This window comes from Pelophylax lessonae (assembly GCF_965119305.1).
Source record: "Pelophylax lessonae genome assembly, chromosome: 6".
Classification (NCBI taxonomy): domain Eukaryota; kingdom Metazoa; phylum Chordata; class Amphibia; order Anura; family Ranidae; genus Pelophylax; species Pelophylax lessonae.
In genome coordinates this window covers 141,857,374-141,882,028 of record NC_138773.1, presented here as the reverse complement: position 1 = coordinate 141,882,028, position 24,655 = coordinate 141,857,374, and positions in this window count along the sequence as shown.

Below are 24,655 nucleotides of genomic sequence, written 5' to 3'. Positions count from 1 at the left end.
TTTTGGTCTCCAAGTGTCTAAAAAGCTTTTTTTAGTCAAAATAACTGCATTTGGTCACCAAAGGATTGAAAACTTTTTTAGCCAAAATGACTGTATTTTTGTCTTTTAGAGTCTTAAAAAGCCGGGTTTAGACAAGATAATTGCATTTCGTAACCAGTGATCTGAAAACTTTTTTGGTCAAAATGACTCTATTTTGGTCTCCAAGTGTCTAAGAGGCCCTTTTAAGTCAAAATAACTGCATTTGGTCAGCAAAGGTATGAATAAAAATTTAGTCAAAATGATTGTATTTTCGTCAGAGTCTTAAAAACCGGTTTTGGATAAGATAATTGCATTTGGTAACCAATGGCCTGAAAAAATGTTTTTGTTTAAAATGACTCTATTTAGGTCTCCAAGTGTCTAAAAAGCCCTTTTTAGTCATAATAACTACGTTTGGTCAACAAAGGTCTGAAAAACTATTTTAGCCAAAATGACTGTATTTTTGTCTTTTAGAGTCTCAAAACTCCGCATTTAGATTTGGTATTTGTTTGGGTCAAAATTACTCTATTTTGGTCTCCAAGTGTCTAAAAAGCCTTTTTAGTCAAAATAACTGCATTTGGTCACCAAAGGTCTGAAAAACTTTTTTAGCCAAAATGACTGTATTTTTGTCTTTTAGAGTCTTAAAAAGCCGGGTTTAGACCAGATAATTGCATTTCCTAACCAGTGATCTGAAAACTTTTTTTGGTCAAAATGACCCTATTTTGGTCTCCAAGTGTCTAAAAAGCCTTTTTTAGTCAAAATAACTACGTTTGGTCACCAAAGGTCTGAAAACCTTTTTTCAGCCAAAATGACTGTATTTTTGTCTTTTAGAGTCTTAAAACACTGCTTTTAGACAAGATAAACTACATTTGGTAACCAATGGCCTGAAAAAATGTTTTTGGTCAAAATGACTCTATTTAGGTCTCCAAGTGTCTATAAAGCCCTTTTTAGTCAAAATAACTACGTTTGGTCACCAAAGGTCTGAAAAACTATTTTAGAGTCTCAAAATTCCGCATTTAGATTTGGTATTTGTTTGGGTCAAAATGACTCTATTTTGGTCTCAGAGTGTCTAAAAAGCCTTTTTTAGTCAAAATAACTGCATTTGGTCACCAAAGGTCTGAAAACCTTTTTTTAGCCAAAATAACTGTATTTTTGTCTTTTAGAGTCTTAAAACACCGCTTTTAGACAAGATAAACTACATTTGGTAACCAATGGCCTGAAAAAATGTTTTTGGTCAAAATGACTCTATTTAGGTCTCCAAGTGTCTATAAAGCCCTTTTTAGTCAAAATAACTACGTTTGGTCACCAAAGGTCTGAAAAACTATTTTAGAGTCTCAAAACTCCGCATTTAGATTTGGTATTTGTTTGGGTCAAAATTACTCTATTTTGGTCTCCAAGTGTCTAAAAAGCCTTTTTTAGTCAAAATAACTGCATTTGGTCACCAAAGGTCTGAAAACTTTTTTAGCCAAAATGACTGTATTTTTGTGTTTTAGAGTCTTAAAAAGCCGGGTTTAGACAAGATAATTGCATTTCGTAACCAGTGATCTGAAAACTTTTTTGGTCAAAATGACTCTATTTTGGTCTCCAAGTGTCTAAGAGGCCCTTTTAAGTCAAAATAACTGCATTTGGTCAGCAAAGGTATGAATAAAAATTTAGTCAAAATGATTGTATTTTCGTCAGAGTCTTAAAAACCGGTTTTGGATAAGATAATTGCATTTGGTAACCAATGGCCTGAAAAAATGTTTTTGGTCAAAATGACTCTATTTAGGTCTCCAAGTGTCTAAAAAGCCCTTTTTAGTCATAATACCTACGTTTGGTCAACAAAGGTCTGAAAAAACTATTTTAGCCAAAATGACTGTATTTTTGTCTTTTAGAGTCTCAAAACTCCGCATTTAGATTTGGTATTTGTTTGGGTCAAAATGACTCTATTTTGGTCTCCAAGTGTCTAAAAAGCCTTTTTAGTCAAAATAACTGCATTTGGTCACCAAAGGTCTGAAAAACGTTTTTTAGCCAAAATGACTGTATTTTTGTCTTTTAGAGTCTTAAAAAGCCGGGTTTAGACAAGATAATTGCATTTCATAACCAGTGATCTGAAAACTTTTTTTGGTCAAAATGACTCTATTTTGGTCTCCAAGTGTCTAAAAAGCCTTTTTTAGTCAAAATAACTACGTTTGGTCACCAAAGGTCTGAAAACCTTTTTTCAGCCAAAATGACTGTATTTTTGTCTTTTAGAGTCTCAAAACTCCGCATTTAGATTTGGTATTTGTTTGGGTCAAAATGACTCTATTTTGGTCTCCAAGTGTCTAAAAAGCCATTTTAGTCAAAATAACTGCATTTGGTCACCAAAGGTCTGAAAAACTTTTTTTAGCCAAAATGACTGTATTTTTGTCTTTTAGAGTCTTAAAAAGAAGGGTTTAGACAAGATAATTGCATTTCGTAACCAGTGATCTGAAAACATTTTTTTGGTCAAAATGACTCTATTTTGGTCTCCAAGTGTCTAAAAAGCCCTTTTTAGTCAAAATAACTGCATTTGGTTACCAAAGGTCTGAAAAAAAATGTAGTCAAAATGATTATATTTTCGTCTATTAGAGTCTTAAAAAGCCGGTTTTGGACAAGATAATTGCATTTGGTAACCAATCACCTGAAACATTTTTTTGGGCCAAAATGACTCTATTTTGGTCTCCAAGTGTCTAAAAAGCCTTTTTTAGTCAAAAGAACTGCATTTGGTCACCAAAGGTCTGAAAACCTTTTTTTAGCCAAAATAACTGTATTTTTTGTCTTTTAGAGTCTTAAAACACCGCTTTTAGACAAGATAAACTACATTTGGTAACCAATGGCCTGAAAAAATGTTTTTGGTCAAAATGACTCTATTTAGGTCTCCAAGTGTCTATAAAGCCCTTTTTAGTCAAAATAACTACGTTTGGTCACCAAAGGTCTGAAAACTATTTTAGAGTCTCAAAACTCCGCATTTAGATTTGGTATTTGTTTGGGTCAAAATTACTCTATTTTGGTCTCCAAGTGTCTAAAAAGCCTTTTTTAGTCAAAATAACTGCATTTGGTCACCAAAGGATTGAAAACTTTTTTAGCCAAAATGACTGTATTTTTGTGTTTTAGAGTCTTAAAAAGCCGGGTTTAGACAAGATAATTGCATTTCGTAACCAGTGATCTGAAAACTTTTTTGGTCAAAATGACTCTATTTTGGTCTCCAAGTGTCTAAGAGGCCCTTTTAAGTCAAAATAACTGCATTTGGTCAGCAAAGGTATGAATAAAAATTTAGTCAAAATGATTGTATTTTCGTCAGAGTCTTAAAAACCGGTTTTGGATAAGATAATTGCATTTGGTAACCAATGGCCTGAAAAAATGTTTTTGGTCAAAATGACTCTATTTCGGTCTCCAAGTGTCTAAAAAGCCCTTTTTAGTCATAATACCTACGTTTGGTCAACAAAGGTCTGAAAAAACTATTTTAGCCAAAATGACTGTATTTTTGTCTTTTAGAGTCTCAAAACTCCGCATTTAGATTTGGTATTTGTTTGGGTCAAAATGACTCTATTTTGGTCTCCAAGTGTCTAAAAAGCCTTTTTAGTCAAAATAACTGCATTTGGTCACCAAAGGTCTGAAAAACTTTTTTAGCCAAAATGACTGTATTTTTGTCTTTTAGAGTCTTAAAAAGCCGGGTTTAGACAAGATAATTGCATTTCATAACCAGTGATCTGAAAACTTTTTTTGGTCAAAATGACTCTATTTTGGTCTCCAAGAGTCTAAAAAGCCTTTTTTAGTCAAAATAACTACGTTTGGTCACCAAAGGTCTGAAAACCTTTTTTCAGCCAAAATGACTGTATTTTTGTCTTTTAGAGTCTCAAAACTCCGCATTTAGATTTGGTATTTGTTTGGGTCAAAATGACTCTATTTTGGTCTCCAAGTGTCTAAAAAGCCATTTTAGTCAAAATAACTGCATTTGGTCACCAAAGGTCTGAAAAACTTTTTTAGCCAAAATGACTGTATTTTTGTCTTTTAGAGTCTTAAAAAGAAGGGTTTAGACAAGATAATTGCATTTCGTAACCAGGGATCTGAAAACATTTTTTTGGTCAAAATGACTCTATTTTGGTCTCCAAGTGTCTAAAAAGCCCTTTTTAGTCAAAATAACTGCATTTGGTTACCAAAGGTCTGAAAAAAAATGTAGTCAAAATGATTGTATTTTCGTCTATTAGAGTCTTAAAAAGCCGGTTTTGGACAAGATAATTGCATTTGGTAACCAATCACCTGAAACATTTTTTTGGGTCAAAATGACTCTATTTTGGTCTCAGAGTGTCTAAAAAGCCTTTTTTAGTCAAAATAACTGCATTTGGTCACCAAAGGTCTGAAAACCTTTTTTTAGCCAAAATAACTGTATTTTTGTCTTTTAGAGTCTTAAAACACCGCTTTTAGACAAGATAAACTACATTTGGTAACCAATGGCCTGAAAAAATGTTTTTGGTCAAAATGACTCTATTTAGGTCTCCAAGTGTCTATAAAGCCCTTTTTAGTCAAAATAACTACGTTTGGTCACCAAAGGTCTGAAAAACTATTTTAGAGTATCAAAACTCTGCATTTAGATTTGGTATTTGTTTGGGTCAAAATTACTCTATTTTGGTCTCCAAGTGTCTAAAAAGCCTTTTTTAGTCAAAATAACTGCATTTGGTCACCAAAGGTCTGAAAACTTTTTAGCCAAAATGACTGTATTTTTGTCTTTTAGAGTCTTAAAAAGCCGGGTTTAGACAAGATAATTGCATTTCGTAACCAGTGATCTGAAAACGTTTTTGGTCAAAATGACTCTATTTTGGTCTCCAAGTGTCTAAGAAGCCCTTTTAAGTCAAAATAACTGCATTTGGTCAGCAAAAGGTATGAATAAAAATTTAGTCAAAATGATTGTATTTTCGTCAATTAGAGTCTTAAAAACCGGTTTTGGACAAGATAATTGCATTTGGTAACCAATGGCCTGAAAAAATGTTTTTGTTTAAAATGACTCTATTTAGGTCTCCAAGTGTCTAAAAAGCCCTTTTTAGTCATAATAACTACGTTTGGTCAACAAAGGTCTGAAAAACTATTTTAGCCAAAATGACTGTATTTTTGTCTTTTAGAGTCTCAAAACTCCGCATTTAGATTTGGTATTTGTTTGGGTCAAAATTACTCTATTTTGGTCTCCAAGTGTCTAAAAAGCCTTTTTAGTCAAAATAACTGCATTTGGTCACCAAAGGTCTGAAAAACTTTTTTAGCCAAAATGACTGTATTTTTGTCTTTTAGAGTCTTAAAAAGCCGGGTTTAGACCAGATAATTGCATTTCCTAACCAGTGATCTGAAAACTTTTTTTGGTCAAAATGACCCTATTTTGGTCTCCAAGTGTCTAAAAAGCCTTTTTTAGTCAAAATAACTACGTTTGGTCACCAAAGGTCTGAAAACCTTTTTTCAGCCAAAATGACTGTATTTTTGTCTTTTAGAGTCTTAAAACACTGCTTTTAGACAAGATAAACTACATTTGGTAACCAATGGCCTGAAAAAATGTTTTTGGTCAAAATGACTCTATTTAGGTCTCCAAGTGTCTATAAAGCCCTTTTTAGTCAAAATAACTACGTTTGGTCACCAAAGGTCTGAAAAACTATTTTAGAGTCTCAAAATTCCGCATTTAGATTTGGTATTTGTTTGGGTCAAAATGACTCTATTTTGGTCTCAGAGTGTCTAAAAAGCCTTTTTTAGTCAAAATAACTGCATTTGGTCACCAAAGGTCTGAAAACTTTTTTAGCCAAAATGACTGTATTTTTGTGTTTTAGAGTCTTAAAAAGCCGGGTTTAGACAAGATAATTGCATTTCGTAACCAGTGATCTGAAAACGTTTTTGGTCAAAATGACTCTATTTTGGTCTCCAAGTGTCTAAGAAGCCCTTTTAAGTCAAAATAACTGCATTTGGTCAGCAAAAGGTATGAATAAAAATTTAGTCAAAATGATTGTATTTTCGTCAATTAGAGTCTTAAAAACCGGTTTTGGACAAGATAATTGCATTTGGTAACCAATGGCCTGAAAAAATGTTTTTGTTTAAAATGACTCTATTTAGGTCTCCAAGTGTCTAAAAAGCCCTTTTTAGTCATAATAACTACGTTTGGTCAACAAAGGTCTGAAAAACTATTTTAGCCAAAATGACTGTATTTTTGTCTTTTAGAGTCTCAAAACTCCGCATTTAGATTTGGTATTTGTTTGGGTCAAAATTACTCTATTTTGGTCTCCAAGTGTCTAAAAAGCCTTTTTAGTCAAAATAACTGCATTTGGTCACCAAAGGTCTGAAAAACTTTTTTAGCCAAAATGACTGTATTTTTGTCTTTTAGAGTCTTAAAAAGCCGGGTTTAGACCAGATAATTGCATTTCCTAACCAGTGATCTGAAAACTTTTTTTGGTCAAAATGACCCTATTTTGGTCTCCAAGTGTCTAAAAAGCCTTTTTTAGTCAAAATAACTACGTTTGGTCACCAAAGGTCTGAAAACCTTTTTTCAGCCAAAATGACTGTATTTTTGTCTTTTAGAGTCTTAAAACACTGCTTTTAGACAAGATAAACTACATTTGGTAACCAATGGCCTGAAAAAATGTTTTTGGTCAAAATGACTCTATTTAGGTCTCCAAGTGTCTATAAAGCCCTTTTTAGTCAAAATAACTACGTTTGGTCACCAAAGGTCTGAAAAACTATTTTAGAGTCTCAAAATTCCGCATTTAGATTTGGTATTTGTTTGGGTCAAAATGACTCTATTTTGGTCTCAGAGTGTCTAAAAAGCCTTTTTTAGTCAAAATAACTGCATTTGGTCACCAAAGGTCTGAAAACTTTTTTAGCCAAAATGACTGTATTTTTGTGTTTTAGAGTCTTAAAAAGCCGGGTTTAGACAAGATAATTGCATTTCGTAACCAGTGATCTGAAAACTTTTTTGGTCAAAATGACTCTATTTTGGTCTCCAAGTGTCTAAGAGGCCCTTTTAAGTCAAAATAACTGCATTTGGTCAGCAAAGGTATGAATAAAAATTTAGTCAAAATGATTGTATTTTCGTCAGAGTCTTAAAAACCGGTTTTGGATAAGATAATTGCATTTGGTAACCAATGGCCTGAAAAAATGTTTTTGGTCAAAATGACTCTATTTAGGTCTCCAAGTGTCTAAAAAGCCCTTTTTAGTCATAATACCTACGTTTGGTCAACAAAGGTCTGAAAAAACTATTTTAGCCAAAATGACTGTATTTTTGTCTTTTAGAGTCTCAAAACTCCGCATTTAGATTTGGTATTTGTTTGGGTCAAAATGACTCTATTTTGGTCTCCAAGTGTCTAAAAAGCCTTTTTAGTCAAAATAACTGCATTTGGTCACCAAAGGTCTGAAAAACTTTTTTAGCCAAAATGACTGTATTTTTGTCTTTTAGAGTCTTAAAAAGCCGGGTTTAGACAAGATAATTGCATTTCATAACCAGTGATCTGAAAACTTTTTTTGGTCAAAATGACTCTATTTTGGTCTCCAAGTGTCTAAAAAGCCTTTTTTAGTCAAAATAACTACGTTTGGTCACCAAAGGTCTGAAAACCTTTTTTCAGCCAAAATGACTATTTTTGTCTTTTAGAGTCTCAAAACTCCGCATTTAGATTTGGTATTTGTTTGGGTCAAAATGACTCTATTTTGGTCTCCAAGTGTCTAAAAAGCCTTTTTAGTCAAAATAACTGCATTTGGTCACCAAAGGTCTGAAAAACTTTTTTAGCCAAAATGACTTTATTTTTGTCTTTTAGAGTCTTAAAAAGAAGGGTTTAGACAAGATAATTGCATTTCGTAACCAGTGATCTGAAAACATTTTTTTGGTCAAAATGACTCTATTTTGGTCTCCAAGTGTCTAAAAAGCCCTTTTTAGTCAAAATAACTGCATTTGGTTACCAAAGGTCTGAAAAAAAATGTAGTCAAAATGATTGTATTTTCGTCTATAAGAGTCTTAAAAAGCCGGTTTTGGACAAGATAATTGCATTTGGTAACCAATCACCTGAAACATTTTTTTGGGTCAAAATGACTCTATTTTGGTCTCAGAGTGTCTAAAAAGCCTTTTTTAGTCAAAATAACTGCATTTGGTCACCAAAGGTCTGAAAACCTTTTTTTAGCCAAAATAACTGTATTTTTGTCTTTTAGAGTCTTAAAACACCGCTTTTAGACAAGATAAACTACATTTGGTAACCAATGGCCTGAAAAAATGGTTTTGGTCAAAATGACTCTATTTAGGTCTCCAAGTGTCTATAAAGCCCTTTTTAGTCAAAATAACTACGTTTGGTCACCAAAGGTCTGAAAAACTATTTTAGAGTCTCAAAACTCCGCATTTAGATTTGGTATTTGTTTGGGTCAAAATTACTCTATTTTGGTCTCCAAGTGTCTAAAAAGCCTTTTTTAGTCAAAATAACTGCATTTGGTCACCAAAGGTCTGAAAACTTTTTTAGCCAAAATGACTGTATTTTTGTGTTTTAGAGTCTTAAAAAGCCGGGTTTAGACAAGATAATTGCATTTCGTAACCAGTGATCTGAAAACTTTTTTGGTCAAAATGACTCTATTTTGGTCTCCAAGTGTCTAAGAGGCCCTTTTAAGTCAAAATAACTGCATTTGGTCAGCAAAGGTATGAATAAAAATTTAGTCAAAATGATTGTATTTTCGTCAGAGTCTTAAAAACCGGTTTTGGATAAGATAATTGCATTTGGTAACCAATGGCCTGAAAAAATGTTTTTGGTCAAAATGACTCTATTTAGGTCTCCAAGTGTCTAAAAAGCCCTTTTTAGTCATAATACCTACGTTTGGTCAACAAAGGTCTGAAAAAACTATTTTAGCCAAAATGACTGTATTTTTGTCTTTTAGAGTCTCAAAACTCCGCATTTAGATTTGGTATTTGTTTGGGTCAAAATGACTCTATTTTGGTCTCCAAGTGTCTAAAAAGCCTTTTTAGTCAAAATAACTGCATTTGGTCACCAAAGGTCTGAAAAACTTTTTTAGCCAAAATGACTGTATTTTTGTCTTTTAGAGTCTTAAAAAGCCGGGTTTAGACAAGATAATTGCATTTCATAACCAGTGATCTGAAAACTTTTTTTGGTCAAAATGACTCTATTTTGGTCTCCAAGTGTCTAAAAAGCCTTTTTTAGTCAAAATAACTACGTTTGGTCACCAAAGGTCTGAAAACCTTTTTTCAGCCAAAATGACTATTTTTGTCTTTTAGAGTCTCAAAACTCCGCATTTAGATTTGGTATTTGTTTGGGTCAAAATGACTCTATTTTGGTCTCCAAGTGTCTAAAAAGCCTTTTTAGTCAAAATAACTGCATTTGGTCACCAAAGGTCTGAAAAACTTTTTTAGCCAAAATGACTTTATTTTTGTCTTTTAGAGTCTTAAAAAGAAGGGTTTAGACAAGATAATTGCATTTCGTAACCAGTGATCTGAAAACATTTTTTTGGTCAAAATGACTCTATTTTGGTCTCCAAGTGTCTAAAAAGCCCTTTTTAGTCAAAATAACTGCATTTGGTTACCAAAGGTCTGAAAAAAAATGTAGTCAAAATGATTGTATTTTCGTCTATAAGAGTCTTAAAAAGCCGGTTTTGGACAAGATAATTGCATTTGGTAACCAATCACCTGAAACATTTTTTTGGGTCAAAATGACTCTATTTTGGTCTCAGAGTGTCTAAAAAGCCTTTTTTAGTCAAAATAACTGCATTTGGTCACCAAAGGTCTGAAAACCTTTTTTTAGCCAAAATAACTGTATTTTTGTCTTTTAGAGTCTTAAAACACCGCTTTTAGACAAGATAAACTACATTTGGTAACCAATGGCCTGAAAAAATGGTTTTGGTCAAAATGACTCTATTTAGGTCTCCAAGTGTCTATAAAGCCCTTTTTAGTCAAAATAACTACGTTTGGTCACCAAAGGTCTGAAAAACTATTTTAGAGTCTCAAAACTCCGCATTTAGATTTGGTATTTGTTTGGGTCAAAATTACTCTATTTTGGTCTCCAAGTGTCTAAAAAGCCTTTTTTAGTCAAAATAACTGCATTTGGTCACCAAAGGTCTGAAAACTTTTTTAGCCAAAATGACTGTATTTTTGTCTTTTAGAGTCTTAAAAAGCCGGGTTTAGACAAGATAATTGCATTTCGTAACCAGTGATCTGAAAACTTTTTTGGTCAAAATGACTCTATTGTGGTCTCCAAGTGTCTAAGAAGCCCTTTTAAGTCAAAATAACTGCATTTGGTCAGCAAAAGGTATGAATAAAAATTTAGTCAAAATGATTGTATTTTCGTCAATTAGAGTCTTAAAAACCGGTTTTGGACAAGATAATTGCATTTGGTAACCAATGGCCTGAAAAAATGTTTTTGTTTAAAATGACTCTATTTAGGTCTCCAAGTGTCTAAAAAGCCCTTTTTAGTCATAAGAACTACGTTTGGTCAACAAAGGTCTGAAAAACTATTTTAGCCAAAATGACTGTATTTTTGTCTTTTAGAGTCTCAAAACTCCGCATTTAGATTTGGTATTTGTTTGGGTCAAAATGACTCTATTTTGGTCTCCAAGTGTCTAAAAAGCCTTTTTAGTCAAAATAACTGCATTTGGTCACCAAAGGTCTGAAAAACTTTTTTAGCCAAAATGACTGTATTTTTGTCTTTTAGAGTCTTAAAAAGCCGGGTTTAGACCAGATAATTGCATTTCCTAACCAGTGATCTGAAAACTTTTTTTGGTCAAAATGACCCTATTTTGGTCTCCAAGTGTCTAAAAAGCCTTTTTTAGTCAAAATAACTACGTTTGGTCACCAAAGGTCTGAAAACCTTTTTTCAGCCAAAATGACTGTATTTTTGTCTTTTAGAGTCTTAAAACACTGCTTTTAGACAAGATAAACTACATTTGGTAACCAATGGCCTGAAAAAATGTTTTTGGTCAAAATGACTCTATTTAGGTCTCCAAGTGTCTATAAAGCCCTTTTTAGTCAAAATAACTACGTTTGGTCACCAAAGGTCTGAAAAACTATTTTAGAGTCTCAAAATTCCGCATTTAGATTTGGTATTTGTTTGGGTCAAAATGACTCTATTTTGGTCTCAGAGTGTCTAAAAAGCCTTTTTTAGTCAAAATAACTGCATTTGGTCACCAAAGGTCTGAAAACTTTTTTAGCCAAAATGACTGTATTTTTGTGTTTTAGAGTCTTAAAAAGCCGGGTTTAGACAAGATAATTGCATTTCGTAACCAGTGATCTGAAAACTTTTTTGGTCAAAATGACTCTATTTTGGTCTCCAAGTGTCTAAGAGGCCCTTTTAAGTCAAAATAACTGCATTTGGTCAGCAAAGGTATGAATAAAAATTTAGTCAAAATGATTGTATTTTCGTCAGAGTCTTAAAAACCGGTTTTGGATAAGATAATTGCATTTGGTAACCAATGGCCTGAAAAAATGTTTTTGGTCAAAATGACTCTATTTAGGTCTCCAAGTGTCTAAAAAGCCCTTTTTAGTCATAATACCTACGTTTGGTCAACAAAGGTCTGAAAAAACTATTTTAGCCAAAATGACTGTATTTTTGTCTTTTAGAGTCTCAAAACTCCGCATTTAGATTTGGTATTTGTTTGGGTCAAAATGACTCTATTTTGGTCTCCAAGTGTCTAAAAAGCCTTTTTATTCAAAATAACTGCATTTGGTCACCAAAGGTCTGAAAAACTTTTTTAGCCAAAATGACTGTATTTTTGTCTTTTAGAGTCTTAAAAAGCCGGGTTTAGACAAGATAATTGCATTTCATAACCAGTGATCTGAAAACTTTTTTGGTCAAAATGACTCTATTTTGGTCTCCAAGTGTCTAAGAGGCCCTTTTAAGTCAAAATAACTGCATTTGGTCAGCAAAGGTATGAATAAAAATTTAGTCAAAATGATTGTATTTTCGTCAGAGTCTTAAAAACCGGTTTTGGATAAGATAATTGCATTTGGTAACCAATGGCCTGAAAAAATGTTTTTGGTCAAAATGACTCTATTTAGGTCTCCAAGTGTCTAAAAAGCCCTTTTTAGTCATAATACCTACGTTTGGTCAACAAAGGTCTGAAAAAACTATTTTAGCCAAAATGACTGTATTTTTGTCTTTTAGAGTCTCAAAACTCCGCATTTAGATTTGGTATTTGTTTGGGTCAAAATGACTCTATTTTGGTCTCCAAGTGTCTAAAAAGCCTTTTTAGTCAAAATAACTGCATTTGGTCACCAAAGGTCTGAAAAACTTTTTTAGCCAAAATGACTGTATTTTTGTCTTTTAGAGTCTTAAAAAGCCGGGTTTAGACAAGATAATTGCATTTCATAACCAGTGATCTGAAAACTTTTTTTGGTCAAAATGACTCTATTTTGGTCTCCAAGTGTCTAAAAAGCCTTTTTTAGTCAAAATAACTACGTTTGGTCACCAAAGGTCTGAAAACCTTTTTTCAGCCAAAATGACTATTTTTGTCTTTTAGAGTCTCAAAACTCCGCATTTAGATTTGGTATTTGTTTGGGTCAAAATGACTCTATTTTGGTCTCCAAGTGTCTAAAAAGCCTTTTTAGTCAAAATAACTGCATTTGGTCACCAAAGGTCTGAAAAACTTTTTTAGCCAAAATGACTTTATTTTTGTCTTTTAGAGTCTTAAAAAGAAGGGTTTAGACAAGATAATTGCATTTCGTAACCAGTGATCTGAAAACATTTTTTTGGTCAAAATGACTCTATTTTGGTCTCCAAGTGTCTAAAAAGCCCTTTTTAGTCAAAATAACTGCATTTGGTTACCAAAAGTCTGAAAAAAAATGTAGTCAAAATGATTGTATTTTCGTCTATTAGAGTCTTAAAAAGCCGGTTTTGGACAAGATAATTGCATTTGGTAACCAATCACCTGAAACATTTTTTTGGGTCAAAATGACTCTATTTTGGTCTCAGAGTGTCTAAAAAGCCTTTTTTAGTCAAAATAACTGCATTTGGTCACCAAAGGTCTGAAAACCTTTTTTTAGCCAAAATAACTGTATTTTTGTCTTTTAGAGTCTTAAAACACCGCTTTTAGACAAGATAAACTACATTTGGTAACCAATGGCCTGAAAAAATGGTTTTGGTCAAAATGACTCTATTTAGGTCTCCAAGTGTCTATAAAGCCCTTTTTAGTCAAAATAACTACGTTTGGTCACCAAAGGTCTGAAAAACTATTTTAGAGTCTCAAAACTCCGCATTTAGATTTGGTATTTGTTTGGGTCAAAATTACTCTATTTTGGTCTCCAAGTGTCTAAAAAGCCTTTTTTAGTCAAAATAACTGCATTTGGTCACCAAAGGTCTGAAAACTTTTTTAGCCAAAATGACTGTATTTTTGTCTTTTAGAGTCTTAAAAAGCCGGGTTTAGACAAGATAATTGCATTTCGTAACCAGTGATCTGAAAACTTTTTTGGTCAAAATGACTCTATTTTGGTCTCCAAGTGTCTAAGAAGCCCTTTTAAGTCAAAATAACTGCATTTGGTCAGCAAAAGGTATGAATAAAAATTTAGTCAAAATGATTGTATTTTCGTCAATTAGAGTCTTAAAAACCGGTTTTGGACAAGATAATTGCATTTGGTAACCAATGGCCTGAAAAAATGTTTTTGTTTAAAATGACTCTATTTAGGTCTCCAAGTGTCTAAAAAGCCCTTTTTAGTCATAATAACTACGTTTGGTCAACAAAGGTCTGAAAAACTATTTTAGCCAAAATGACTGTATTTTTGTCTTTTAGAGTCTCAAAACTCCGCATTTAGATTTGGTATTTGTTTGGGTCAAAATTACTCTATTTTGGTCTCCAAGTGTCTAAAAAGCCTTTTTAGTCAAAATAACTGCATTTGGTCACCAAAGGTCTGAAAAACTTTTTTAGCCAAAATGACTGTATTTTTGTCTTTTAGAGTCTTAAAAAGCCGGGTTTAGACCCGATAATTGCATTTCCTAACCAGTGATCTGAAAAAATGTTTTTGGTCAAAATGACTCTATTTAGGTCTCCAAGTGTCTATAAAGCCCTTTTTAGTCAAAATAACTACGTTTGGTCACCAAAGGTCTGAAAAACTATTTTAGAGTCTCAAAATTCCGCATTTAGATTTGGTATTTGTTTGGGTCAAAATGACTCTATTTTGGTCTCAGAGTGTCTAAAAAGCCTTTTTTAGTCAAAATAACTGCATTTGGTCACCAAAGGTCTGAAAACCTTTTTTAGCCAAAATAACTGTATTTTTGTCTTTTAGAGTCTTAAAACACCGCTTTTAGACAAGATAAACTACATTTGGTAACCAATGGCCTGAAAAAATGTTTTTGGTCAAAATGACTCTATTTAGGTCTCCAAGTGTCTAAAAAGCCTTTTTTAGTCAAAATAACTGCATTTGGTCACCAAAGGTCTGAAAACTTTTTTTGCCAAAATGACTGTATTTTTGTGTTTTAGAGTCTTAAAAAGCCGGGTTTAGACAAGATAATTGCATTTCGTAACCAGTGATCTGAAAACTTTTTTGGTCAAAATGACTCTATTTTGGTCTCCAAGTGTCTAAGAGGCCCTTTTAAGTCAAAATAACTGCATTTGGTCAGCAAAGGTATGAATAAAAATTTAGTCAAAATGATTGTATTTTCGTCAGAGTCTTAAAAACCGGTTTTGGATAAGATAATTGCATTTGGTAACCAATGGCCTGAAAAAATGTTTTTGGTCAAAATGACTCTATTTAGGTCTCCAAGTGTCTAAAAAGCCCTTTTTAGTCATAATACCTACGTTTGGTCAACAAAGGTCTGAAAAAACTATTTTAGCCAAAATGACTGTATTTTTGTCTTTTAGAGTCTCAAAACTCCACATTTAGATTTGGTATTTGTTTGGGTCAACATGACTCTATTTTGGTCTCCAAGTGTCTAAAAAGCCTTTTTAGTCAAAATAACTGCATTTGGTCACCAAAGGTCTGAAAAACTTTTTTAGCCAAAATGACTGTATTTTTGTCTTTTAGAGTCTTAAAAAGCCGGGTTTAGACAAGATAATTGCATTTCATAACCAGTGATCTGAAAACTTTTTTTGGTCAAAATGACTCTATTTTGGTCTCCAAGTGTCTAAAAAGCCTTTTTTAGTCAAAATAACTACGTTTGGTCACCAAAGGTCTGAAAACCTTTTTTCAGCCAAAATGACTGTATTTTTGTCTTTTAGAGTCTCAAAACTCCGCATTTAGATTTGGTATTTGTTTGGGTCAAAATGACTCTATTTTGGTCTCCAAGTGTCTAAAAAGCCTTTTTAGTCAAAATAACTGCATTTGGTCACCAAAGGTCTGAAAAACTTTTTTAGCCAAAATGACTGTATTTTTGTCTTTTAGAGTCTTAAAAAGAAGGGTTTAGACAAGATAATTGCATTTCGTAACCAGTGATCTGAAAACATTTTTTTGGTCAAAATGACTCTATTTTGGTCTCCAAGTGTCTAAATAGGCCTTTTTAGTCAAAATAACTGCATTTGGTTACCAAAGGTCTGAAAAAAAAATGTAGTCAAAATGATTGTATTTTCGTCTATTAGAGTCTTAAAAAGCCGGTTTTGGACAAGATAATTGCATTTGGTAACCAATCACCTGAAACATTTTTTTGGGTCAAAATGACTCTATTTTGGTCTCAGAGTGTCTAAAAAGCCTTTTTTAGTCAAAATAACTGCATTTGGTCACCAAAGGTCTGAAAACCTTTTCTTAGCCAAAATAACTGTATTTTTGTCTTTTAGAGTCTTAAAACACCGCTTTTAGACAAGATAAACTACATTTGGTAACCAATGGCCTGAAAAAATGTTTTTGGTCAAAATGACTCTATTTAGGTCTCCAAGTGTCTATAAAGCCCTTTTTAGTCAAAATAACTACGTTTGGTCACCAAAGGTCTGAAAAACTATTTTAGAGTCTCAAAACTCCGCATTTAGATTTGGTATTTGTTTGGGTCAAAATTACTCTATTTTGGTCTCCAAGTGTCTAAAAAGCCTTTCTTAGTCAAAATAACTGCATTTGGTCACCAAAGGATTGAAAACTTTTTTAGCCAAAATGACTGTATTTTTGTCTTTTAGAGTCTTAAAAAGCCGGGTTTAGACAAGATAATTGCATTTCATAACCAGTGATCTGAAAACTTTTTTGGTCAAAATGACTCTATTTTGGTCTCCAAGTGTCTAAGAGGCCCTTTTAAGTCAAAATAACTGCATTTGGTCAGCAAAGGTATGAATAAAAATTTAGTCAAAATGATTGTATTTTCGTCAGAGTCTTAAAAACCGGTTTTGGATAAGATAATTGCATTTGGTAACCAATGGCCTGAAAAAATGTTTTTGGTCAAAATGACTCTATTTAGGTCTCCAAGTGTCTAAAAAGCCCTTTTTAGTCATAATACCTACGTTTGGTCAACAAAGGTCTGAAAAAACTATTTTAGCCAAAATGACTGTATTTTTGTCTTTTAGAGTCTCAAAACTCCGCATTTAGATTTGGTATTTGTTTGGGTCAAAATGACTCTATTTTGGTCTCCAAGTGTCTAAAAAGCCTTTTTAGTCAAAATAACTGCATTTGGTCACCAAAGGTCTGAAAAACTTTTTTAGCCAAAATGACTGTATTTTTGTCTTTTAGAGTCGTAAAAAGCCGGGTTTAGACAAGATAATTGCATTTCATAACCAGTGATCTGAAAACTTTTTTTGGTCAAAATGACTCTATTTTGGTCTCCAAGTGTCTAAAAAGCCTTTTTTAGTCAAAATAACTACGTTTGGTCACCAAAGGTCTGAAAACCTTTTTTCAGCCAAAATGACTGTATTTTTGTCTTTTAGAGTCTCAAAACTCCGCATTTAGATTTGGTATTTGTTTGGGTCAAAATGACTATTTTGGTCTCCAAGTGTCTAAAAAGCCTTTTTAGTCAAAATAACTGCATTTGGTCACCAAAGGTCTGAAAAACTTTTTTAGCCAAAATGACTGTATTTTTGTCTTTTAGAGTCTTAAAAAGAAGGGTTTAGACAAGATAATTGCATTTCGTAACCAGTGATCTGAAAACATTTTTTTGGTCAAAATGACTCTATTTTGGTCTCCAAGTGTCTAAAAAGCCCTTTTTAGTCAAAATAACTGCATTTGGTTACCAAAGGTCTGAAAAAAAATGTAGTCAAAATGATTGTATTTTCGTCTATTAGAGTCTTAAAAAGCCGGTTTTGGACAAGATAATTGCATTTGGTAACCAATCACCTGAAACATTTTTTGGGTCAAAATGACTCTATTTTGGTCTCAGAGTGTCTAAAAAGCCTTTTTTAGTCAAAATAACTGCATTTGATCACCAAAGGTCTGAAAACCTTTTTTTAGCCAAAATAACTGTATTTTTGTCTTTTAGAGTCTTAAAACACCGCTTTTAGACAAGATAAACTACATTTGGTAACCAATGGCCTGAAAAAATGTTTTTGGTCAAAATGACTCTATTTAGGTCTCCAAGTGTCTATAAAGCCCTTTTTAGTCAAAATAACTACGTTTGGTCACCAAAGGTCTGAAAACTATTTTAGAGTCTCAAAACTCCGCATTTAGATTTGGTATTTGTTTGGGTCAAAATTACTCTATTTTGGTCTCCAAGTGTCTAAAAAGCCTTTTTTAGTCAAAATAACTGCATTTGGTCACCAAAGGATTGAAAACTTTTTTAGCCAAAATGACTGTATTTTTGTGTTTTAGAGTCTTAAAAAGCCGGGTTTAGACAAGATAATTGCATTTCGTAACCAGTGATCTGAAAACTTTTTTGGTCAAAATGACTCTATTTTGGTCTCCAAGTGTCTAAGAGGCCCTTTTAAGTCAAAATAACTGCATTTGGTCAGCAAAGGTATGAATAAAAATTTAGTCAAAATGATTGTATTTTCGTCAGAGTCTTAAAAACCGGTTTTGGATAAGATAATTGCATTTGGTAACCAATGGCCTGAAAAAATGTTTTTGGTCAAAATGACTCTATTTAGGTCTCCAAGTGTCTAAAAAGCCCTTTTTAGTCATAATACCTACGTTTGGTCAACAAAGGTCTGAAAAAACTATTTTAGCCAAAATTACTGTATTTTTGTCTTTTAGAGTCTCAAAACTCCGCATTTAGATTTGGTATTTGTTTGGGTCAAAATTACTCTATTTTGGTCTCCAAGTGTCTAAAAAGCCTTTTTAGTCAAAATAACTGCATTTGGTCACCAAAGGTCTGAAAAACTTTTTTAGCCAAAATGACTGTATTTTTGTCTTTTAGAGTCTTAAAAAGCCGGGTTTAGACAAGATAATTGCATTTCATAACCAGTGATCTGAAAACTTTTTTTGGTCAAAATGACTCTATTTTGGTCTCCAAGTGTCTAAAAAGCCTTTTTTAGTCAAAATAACTACGTTTGGTCACCAAAGGTCTGAAAACCTTTTTTCAGCCAAAATGACTGTATTTTTGTCTTTTAGAGTCTCAAAACTCCGCATTTAGATTTGGTATTTGTTTGGGTCAAAATGACTCTATTTTGGTCTCCAAGTGTCTAAAAAGCCTTTTTAGTCAAAATAACTGCATTTGGTCACCAAAGGTCTGAAAAACTTTTTTAGCCAAAATGACTTTATTTTTGTCTTTTAGAGTCTTAAAAAGAAGGGTTTAGACAAGATAATTGCATTTCGTAACCAGTGATCTGAAAACATTTTTTTGGTCAAAATGACTCTATTTTGGTCTCCAAGTGTCTAAAAAGCCCTTTTTAGTCAAAATAACTGCATTTGGTTACCAAAGGTCTGAAAAAAATGTAGTCAAAATGATTGTATTTTCGTCTATTAGAGTCTTAAAAAGCCGGTTTTGGACAAGATAATTGCATTTGGTAACCAATCACCTGAAACATTTTTTTGGGTCAAAATGACTCTATTTTGGTCTCAGAGTGTCTAAAAAGCCTTTTTTAGTCAAAATAACTGCATTTGGTCACCAAAGGTCTGAAAACCTTTTTTTAGCCAAAATAACTGTATTTTTGTCTTTTAGAGTCTTAAAACACCGCTTTTAGACAAGATAAACTACATTTGGTAACCAATGGCCTGAAAAAATGGTTTTGGTCAAAATGACTCTATTTAGGTCTCCAAGTGTCTATAAAGCCCTTTTTAGTCAAAATAACTACGTTTGGTCACCAAAGGTCTGAAAAACTATTTTAGAGTCTCAAAACTCCGCATTTAGATTTGGTATTTGTTTGGGTCAAAATTACTCTATTTTGGTCTCCAAGTGTCTAAAAAGCCTTTTTTAGTCAAAATAACTGCATTTGGTCACCAAAGGTCTGAAAACTTTTTTAGCCAAAATGACTGTATTTTTGTCTTTTAGAGTCTTAAAAAGCCGGGTTTAGACAAGATAATTGCATTTCGTAACCAGTGATCTGAAAACTTTTTTGGTCAAAATGACTCTATTTTGGTCTCCAAGTGTCTAAGAAGCCCTTTTAAGTCAAAATAACTGCATTTGGTCAGCAAAAGGTATGAATAAAAATTTAGTCAAAATGATTGTATTTTCGTCAATTAGAGTCTTAAAAACCGGTTTTGGACAAGATAATTGCATTTGGTAACCAATGGCCTGAAAAAATGTTTTTGTTTAAAATGACTCTATTTAGGTCTCCAAGTGTCTAAAAAGCCCTTTTTAGTCATAATAACTACGTTTGGTCAACAAAGGTCTGAAAAACTATTTTAGCCAAAATGACTGTATTTTTGTCTTTTAGAGTCTCAAAACTCCGCATTTAGATTTGGTATTTGTTTGGGTCAAAATTACTCTATTTTGGTCTCCAAGTGTCTAAAAAGCCTTTTTAGTCAAAATAACTGCATTTGGTCACCAAAGGTCTGAAAAACTTTTTTAGCCAAAATGACTGTATTTTTGTCTTTTAGAGTCTTAAAAAGCCGGGTTTAGACCCGATAATTGCATTTCCTAACCAGTGATCTGAAAAAATGTTTTTGGTCAAAATGACTCTATTTAGGTCTCCAAGTGTCTATAAAGCCCTTTTTAGTCAAAATAACTACGTTTGGTCACCAAAGGTCTGAAAAACTATTTTAGAGTCTCAAAATTCCGCATTTAGATTTGGTATTTGTTTGGGTCAAAATGACTCTATTTTGGTCTCAGAGTGTCTAAAAAGCCTTTTTTAGTCAAAATAACTGCATTTGGTCACCAAAGGTCTGAAAACCTTTTTTAGCCAAAATAACTGTATTTTTGTCTTTTAGAGTCTTAAAACACCGCTTTTAGACAAGATAAACTACATTTGGTAACCAATGGCCTGAAAAAATGTTTTTGGTCAAAATGACTCTATTTAGGTCTCCAAGTGTCTATAAAGCCCTTTTTAGTCAAAATAACTACGTTTGGTCACCAAAGGTCTGAAAAACTATTTTAGAGTCTCAAAACTCCGCATTTAGATTTGGTATTTGTTTGGGTCAAAATTACTCTATTTTGGTCTCCAAGTGTCTAAAAAGCCTTTTTTAGTCAAAATAACTGCATTTGGTCACCAAAGGTCTGAAAACTTTTTTTGCCAAAATGACTGTATTTTTGTGTTTTAGAGTCTTAAAAAGCCGGGTTTAGACAAGATAATTGCATTTCGTAACCAGTGATCTGAAAACTTTTTTGGTCAAAATGACTCTATTTTGGTCTCCAAGTGTCTAAGAGGCCCTTTTAAGTCAAAATAACTGCATTTGGTCAGCAAAGGTATGAATAAAAATTTAGTCAAAATGATTGTATTTTCGTCAGAGTCTTAAAAACCGGTTTTGGATAAGATAATTGCATTTGGTAACCAATGGCCTGAAAAAATGTTTTTGGTCAAAATGACTCTATTTAGGTCTCCAAGTGTCTAAAAAGCCCTTTTTAGTCATAATACCTACGTTTGGTCAACAAAGGTCTGAAAAAACTATTTTAGCCAAAATGACTGTATTTTTGTCTTTTAGAGTCTCAAAACTCCACATTTAGATTTGGTATTTGTTTGGGTCAAAATGACTCTATTTTGGTCTCCAAGTGTCTAAAAAGCCTTTTTAGTCAAAATAACTGCATTTGGTCACCAAAGGTCTGAAAAACTTTTTTAGCCAAAATGACTGTATTTTTGTCTTTTAGAGTCTTAAAAAGCCGGGTTTAGACAAGATAATTGCATTTCATAACCAGTGATCTGAAAACTTTTTTTGGTCAAAATGACTCTATTTTGGTCTCCAAGTGTCTAAAAAGCCTTTTTTAGTCAAAATAACTACGTTTGGTCACCAAAGGTCTGAAAACCTTTTTTCAGCCAAAATGACTGTATTTTTGTCTTTTAGAGTCTCAAAACTCCGCATTTAGATTTGGTATTTGTTTGGGTCAAAATGACTCTATTTTGGTCTCCAAGTGTCTAAAAAGCCTTTTTAGTCAAAATAACTGCATTTGGTCACCAAAGGTCTGAAAAACTTTTTTAGCCAAAATGACTGTATTTTTGTCTTTTAGAGTCTTAAAAAGAAGGGTTTAGACAAGATAATTGCATTTCGTAACCAGTGATCTGAAAACATTTTTTTGGTCAAAATGACTCTATTTTGGTCTCCAAGTGTCTAAAAAGCCCTTTTTAGTCAAAATAACTGCATTTGGTTACCAAAGGTCTGAAAAAAAAATGTAGTCAAAATGATTGTATTTTCGTCTATTAGAGTCTTAAAAAGCCGGTTTTGGACAAGATAATTGCATTTGGTAACCAATCACCTGAAACATTTTTTTGGGTCAAAATGACTCTATTTTGGTCTCAGAGTGTCTAAAAAGCCTTTTTTAGTCAAAATAACTGCATTTGGTCACCAAAGGTCTGAAAACCTTTTTTTAGCCAAAATAACTGTATTTTTGTCTTTTAGAGTCTTAAAACACCGCTTTTAGACAAGATAAACTACATTTGGTAACCAATGGCCTGAAAAAATGGTTTTGGTCAAAATGACTCTATTTAGGTCTCCAAGTGTCTATAAAGCCCTTTTTAGTCAAAATAACTACGTTTGGTCACCAAAGGTCTGAAAAACTATTTTAGAGTCTCAAAACTCCGCATTTAGATTTGGTATTTGTTTGGGTCAAAATTACTCTATTTTGGTCTCCAAGTGTCTAAAAAGCCTGTTTTAGTCAAAATAACTGCATTTGGTCACCAAAGGATTGAAAACTTTTTTAGCCAAAATGACTGTATTTTTGTCTTTTAGAGTCTTAAAAAGCCGGGTTTAGACAAGATAATTGCATTTCATAACCAGTGATCTGAAAACTTTTTTGGTCAAAATGACTCTATTTTGGTCTCCAAGTGTCTAAGAGGCCCTTTTAAGTCAAAATAACTGCATTTGGTCAGCAAAGGTATGAATAAAAATTTAGTCAAAATGATTGTATTTTCGTCAGAGTCTTAAAAACCGGTTTTGGATAAGATAATTGCATTTGGTAACCAATGGCCTGAAAAAATGTTTTTGGTCAAAATGACTCTATTTAGGTCTCCAAGTGTCTAAAAAGCCATTTTTAGTCATAATACCTACGTTTGGTCAACAAAGGTCTGAAAAAACTATTTTAGCCAAAATGACTGTATTTTTGTCTTTTAGAGTCTCAAAACTCCGCATTTAGATTTGGTATTTGTTTGGGTCAAAATGACTCTATTTTGGTCTCCAAGTGTCTAAAAAGCCTTTTTAGTCAAAATAACTGCATTTGGTCACCAAAGGTCTGAAAAACTTTTTTAGCCAAAATGACTGTATTTTTGTCTTTTAGAGTCGTAAAAAGCCGGGTTTAGACAAGATAATTGCATTTCATAACCAGTGATCTGAAAACTTTTTTTGGTCAAAATGACTCTATTTTGGTCTCCAAGTGTCTAAAAAGCCTTTTTTAGTCAAAATAACTACGTTTGGTCACCAAAGGTCTGAAAACCTTTTTTCAGCCAAAATGACTGTATTTTTGTCTTTTAGAGTCTCAAAACTCCGCATTTAGATTTGGTATTTGTTTGGGTCAAAATGACTATTTTGGTCTCCAAGTGTCTAAAAAGCCTTTTTAGTCAAAATAACTGCATTTGGTCACCAAAGGTCTGAAAAACTTTTTTAGCCAAAATGACTGTATTTTTGTCTTTTAGAGTCTTAAAAAGAAGGGTTTAGACAAGATAATTGCATTTCGTAACCAGTGATCTGAAAACATTTTTTTGGTCAAAATGACTCTATTTTGGTCTCCAAGTGTCTAAAAAGCCCTTTTTAGTCAAAATAACTGCATTTGGTTACCAAAGGTCTGAAAAAAAATGTAGTCAAAATGATTGTATTTTCGTCTATTAGAGTCTTAAAAAGCCGGTTTTGGACAAGATAATTGCATTTGGTAACCAATCACCTGAAACATTTTTTGGGTCAAAATGACTCTATTTTGGTCTCAGAGTGTCTAAAAAGCCTTTTTTAGTCAAAATAACTGCATTTGATCACCAAAGGTCTGAAAACCTTTTTTTAGCCAAAATAACTGTATTTTTGTCTTTTAGAGTCTTAAAACACCGCTTTTAGACAAGATAAACTACATTTGGTAACCAATGGCCTGAAAAAATGTTTTTGGTCAAAATGACTCTATTTAGGTCTCCAAGTGTCTAAAAAGCCCTTTTTAGTCATAATACCTACGTTTGGTCAACAAAGGTCTGAAAAAACTATTTTAGCCAAAATGACTGTATTTTTGTCTTTTAGAGTCTCAAAACTCCGCATTTAGATTTGGTATTTGTTTGGGTCAAAATGACTCTATTTTGGTCTCAGAGTGTCTAAAAAGCCTGTTTTAGTCAAAATAACTGCATTTGGTCACCAAAGGTCTGAAAACCTTTTTTTAGCCAAAATAACTGTATTTTTGTCTTTTAGAGTCTTAAAACACCGCTTTTAGACAAGATAAACTACATTTGGTAACCAATGGCCTGAAAAAATGTTTTTGGTCAAAATGACTCTATTTAGGTCTCCAAGTGTCTATAAAGCCCTTTTTAGTCAAAATAACTACGTTTGGTCACCAAAGGTCTGAAAAACTATTTTAGAGTCTCAAAACTCCGCATTTAGATTTGGTATTTGTTTGGGTCAAAATTACTCTATTTTGGTCTCCAAGTGTCTAAAAAGCCTTTTTTAGTCAAAATAACTGCATTTGGTCACCAAAGGTCTGAAAACTTTTTTAGCCAAAATGACTGTATTTTTGTGTTTTAGAGTCTTAAAAAGCCGGGTTTAGACAAGATAATTGCATTTCGTAACCAGTGATCTGAAAACTTTTTTGGTCAAAATGACTCTATTTTGGTCTCCAAGTGTCTAAGAGGCCCTTTTAAGTCAAAATAACTGCATTTGGTCAGCAAAGGTATGAATAAAAATTTAGTCAAAATGATTGTATTTTCGTCAGTGTCTTAAAAACCGGTTTTGGATAAGATAATTGCATTTGGTAACCAATGGCCTGAAAAAATGTTTTTGGTCAAAATGACTCTATTTAGGTCTCCAAGTGTCTAAAAAGCCCTTTTTAGTCATAATACCTACGTTTGGTCAACAAAGGTCTGAAAAAACTATTTTAGCCAAAATGACTGTATTTTTGTCTTTTAGAGTCTCAAAACTCCGCATTTAGATTTGGTATTTGTTTGGGTCAAAATGACTCTATTTTGGTCTCCAAGTGTCTAAAAAGCCTTTTTAGTCAAAATAACTGCATTTGGTCACCAAAGGTCTGAAAAACTTTTTTAGCCAAAATGACTGTATTTTTGTCTTTTAGAGTCTTAAAAAGCCGGGTTTAGA